Here is a 5,054-nt window from a genome sequence, read left to right as displayed (position 1 = left end):
ATTTAGTATAGAACTATATTAGGATGTCATAATGTAATGTAAAACTGCATTAAGATGTCATAATCTATTCATGGTAGGGGATAGTATTTAAAACTCCATTATGATGTCACAAATTAGTAATAACAAAAGATACAACATACAACTTAATGATAATGTAATATAGAACTCCATTATGTCATAATGTAAAACTGCATTATGATGTCATAATCTGTTCATGGTAGGGGATAGAATTTACAACTCCATTATGATGTCACAATCTAGTAATAGCAAAAGATACAACATAATTATAATGTAATATAGAACTCTATTATGATGTCATAATGTAAAACTACATTATGATGTCATAATGTTTTTATAGTAGGGGATAGAATTTACAACTTCATTATGATGTCGCACTCTAAGATACAACGTAGAACAACATTATTATGTAATATAGAACGCCATTATGATGTCATAATGTGAAACTGCATTATGACGTAATAATGTATTCATAGTAGGGGATAGGATTTACAACTCCATTATGATGTCAGAATCTAGTAATAACAAAAGATACAATGTAGAAAAACATTATGTAATATAGAACGCCATTATGATGTCATAATGTAAGACTGCATTATGATGTCATAATGTATTTATGGCAGGGGATTGAATTTACAACTCCATTATGATGTCACAATCTAGTAATAACAAAAGATACAATGTAGAACTTCATTATAATGTAGTATAGAACTCCATTATGATGTCATAATGTAAAACTGCTTTATGATGTCATAATTTATTTATAGCAGGTAATATAATTTACAACTCCATAATGTCACAATCTAATAATAATAAAAGATACAAAGTAGAAAAATATTATGTAATATAGAACTTCATTATGATGTCATAATGTGAAACTGCATTATGACATCATAATCTATTCATAGTAGGGGATAGCATTTACAACTCCATTATGATGTCACAATCTAGTAATAACAAAAGATACAATGTAGAAATCCATTATATTTTAGTATAGAACTCTATTATGATGTCGTAATGTAAAACTGCATTAGGATGTCATAATCTATTCATGGTAGGGGATCAAATTTACAATATCATTATGATGTCACAATCTAGTAATAACAAAAGATACAATGTAGAACAGCCTTTTTATGTAATATAGAACTCATTATGATGTCATAATGTGAAACTTCATTATGATATCATAATGTTTTTTTTTAGTAGGGGGTAGAATTTACAACTCCATTATGATGTCACAATCTAGTAATAACAAAAGATACAATGTAGAACAGCATTTTTATGTAATATAGAACTCCATTATGATGTCATAACGTGAAACTGCATTATGATGTCATAATGTATTCATTGTAGTGGATAGGATTTACAACTCCATTATGATGTCACAATTTAGTAATAACAAAAGATACAATGTAGAACTTCATTATAATTTAGTATAGAACTCTGTTATGATGTCATAACGTAATGTAAAACTGCATTATGATGTCATAATCTATTCATGGTAGGGGATAGAATTTACAACTCCATTATGATGTCACAATCTTGTAATAGCAAAAGATACAATGTAGAACTTCATTATAATGTAGTATAGAACTCTATTTTGATGTCGTAATGTAAAACTGCGTTATGATGTCATAATCTATTCAAAGCAGGTAATAGAATTTACAACTCCATTATGATGTCAGAATCTAGTAATAACAAAAGATACAACGTAGAACAACATTATTATGTAATATAGAACTCCATTATGATGTCATAATGTGAAACTGCATTATGATGTCATAATGTATTTATAGTAGGGGGTAGAATTTACAACTGCATTATGATGTCACAATCTAGTAATAACAAAAGATACAATGTAGAACTTCATTATAATATAATATAGAACTCCATTATGATGTCATAATGTGAAACTGCATTATGATGTCATAATGTATTTATAGTAGGGGTAGAATTTACAACTGCATTATGATGTCACAATCTAGTAATAACAAAAGATACAATGTAGAACTTCATTATAATTTAGTATAGAACTATATTAGGATGTCATAATGTAATGTAAAACTGCATTAAGATGTCATAATCTATTCATGGTAGGGGATAGTATTTAAAACTCCATTATGATGTCACAAATTAGTAATAACAAAAGATACAACATACAACTTAATGATAATGTAATATAGAACTCCATTATGTCATAATGTAAAACTGCATTATGATGTCATAATCTGTTCATGGTAGGGGATAGAATTTACAACTCCATTATGATGTCACAATCTAGTAATAACAAAAGATACAACATAATTATAATGTAATATAGAACTCTATTATGATGTCATAATGTAAAACTGCATTATGATGTCATAATGTTTTTATAGTAGGTGATAGAATTTACAACTTCATTATGATGTCGCAATCTAAGATACAACGTAGAACAACATTATTATGTAATATAGAACGCCATTATGATGTCATAATGTGAAACTGCATTATGACGTAATAATGTATTCATAGTAGGGGATAGGATTTACAACTCCATTATGATGTCAGAATCTAGTAATAACAAAAGATACAATGTAGAAAAACATTATTATGTAATATAGAACGCCATTATGATGTCATAATGTAAAACTGCATTATGATGTCATAATGTATTTATGGCAGGGGATTGAATTTACAACTCCATTATGATGTCACAATCTAGTAATAACAAAAGATACAATGTAGAACTTCATTATAATGTAGTATAGAACTCCATTATGATGTCATAATGTAAAACTGCATTATGATGTCATAATGTTTTTATAGTAGGGGATAGAATTTACAACTTCATTATGATGTCGCAATCTAGTAGTAACAAAAGATACAACGTAGAACAACATTATTATGTAATATAGAACGCCATTATGATGTCATAATGTGAAACTGCATTATGACGTAATAATGTATTCATAGTAGGGGATAGGATTTACAACTCCATTATGATGTCAGAATCTAGTAATAACAAAAGATACAATGTAGAAAAACATTATTATGTAATATAGAACGCCATTATGATGTCATAATGTAAAACTGCATTATGATGTCATAATGTATTTATGGCAGGGGATTGAATTTACAACTCCATTATGATGTCACAATCTAGTAATAACAAAAGATACAATGTAGAACTTCATTATAATGTAGTATAGAACTCCATTATGATGTCATAATGTAAAACTGCTTTATGATGTCATAATTTATTTATAGCAGGTAATATAATTTACAACTCCATTATGTCACAATCTAATAATAATAAAAGATACAAAGTAGAAAAACATTATGTAATATAGAACTTCATTATGATGTCATAATGTGAAACTGCATTATGACATCATAATCTATTCATAGTAGGTGATAGCATTTACAACTCCATTAAGATGTCACAATCTAGTAATAACAAAAGATACAATGTAGAAATCCATTATATTTTAGTATAGAACTCTATTATGATGTCGTAATGTAAAACTGCATTAGGATGTCATAATCTATTCATGGTAGGGGATCAAATTTACAATATCATTATGATGTCACAATCTAGTAATAACAAAAGATACAATGTAGAACAGCCTTTTTATGTAATATACAACTCATTATGATGTCATAATGTGAAACTTCATTATGATGTCATAATGTATTTATAGTAGGGGGTAGAATTTACAACTCCATTATGATGTCACAATCTAGTAATAACAAAAGATACAATGTAGAACAGCATTTGTATGTAATATAGAACTCCATTATGATGTCATAACGTGAAACTGCATTATGATGTCATAATGTATTCATTGTAGTGGATAGGATTTACAACTCCATTATGATGTCACAATTTAGTAATAACAAAAGATACAATGTAGAACTTCATTATAATTTAGTATAGAACTCTGTTATGATGTCATAACGTAATGTAAAACTGCATTATGATGTCATAATCTATTCATGGTAGGGGATAGAATTTACAACTCCATTATGATGTCACAATCTTGTAATAGCAAAAGATACAATGTAGAACTTCATTATAATGTAGTATAGAACTCTATTTTGATGTCGTAATGTAAAACTGCATTATGATGTCATAATCTATTCATAGCAGGTAATAGAATTTACAACTCCATTATGATGTCAGAATCTAGTAATAACAAAAGATACAACGTAGAACAACATTATTATGTAATATAGAACTCCATTATGATGTCATAATGTGAAACTGCATTATGACGTAATAATGTATTCATAGTATGGGATAGGATTTACAACTCCATTATGATGTCAGAATCTAGTAATAACAAAAGATACAATGTAGAAAAACATTATTATGTAATATAGAACGCCATTATGATGTCATAATGTGAAACTGCATTATGATGTCATAATGTATTTATTGTAGGGGATAGGATTTACAACTCCATTATGATGTCACAATCTAGTAATAACAGAAGATACTTTGTAGAACTTCATTATAATGTAGTATAGAACTCCATTATGATGTCATAATGTAAAACTGCATTATGATGTCATAATCTATTCATAGCAGGTAATAGAATTTACAACTCCATTATGATGTCACAATCTAGTAATAACAAAAGATACAACGTAGAACAACATTATTATATAATATAGAACTCTATTATGATGTCATAATGTAAAACTGCATTATGATGTCACAATCTAGTAATAACAAAAGATACAATGTAGAACTTCATTATAATTTAGTATACAGTCGTCACTGGGACAGGTGGGGTCCTTTAAATGAAATACAATTTCACTGTGAAACTACCCCAGAAATATTAGATTAGATAATCTGTTCTATTAATAAAATATAACTTTTTTTATAGGACTTTATTTAAAATACACTAAATCACACCACCAAATGGCCCAGCACACATCAGAAAACTAGACGAACATAAACATACAAACACCCAAAGAACATACAGGACAGGGGATAGGTATATCACCTTATCGTGGTGATCCGCTATACCGATGTTAATTACCGTTCC

This window comes from Eleutherodactylus coqui, unplaced genomic scaffold (assembly GCF_035609145.1).
Source record: "Eleutherodactylus coqui strain aEleCoq1 unplaced genomic scaffold, aEleCoq1.hap1 HAP1_SCAFFOLD_56, whole genome shotgun sequence".
NCBI lineage: Eukaryota > Metazoa > Chordata > Amphibia > Anura > Eleutherodactylidae > Eleutherodactylus > Eleutherodactylus coqui.
This window is presented reverse-complemented; position numbering follows the sequence as displayed.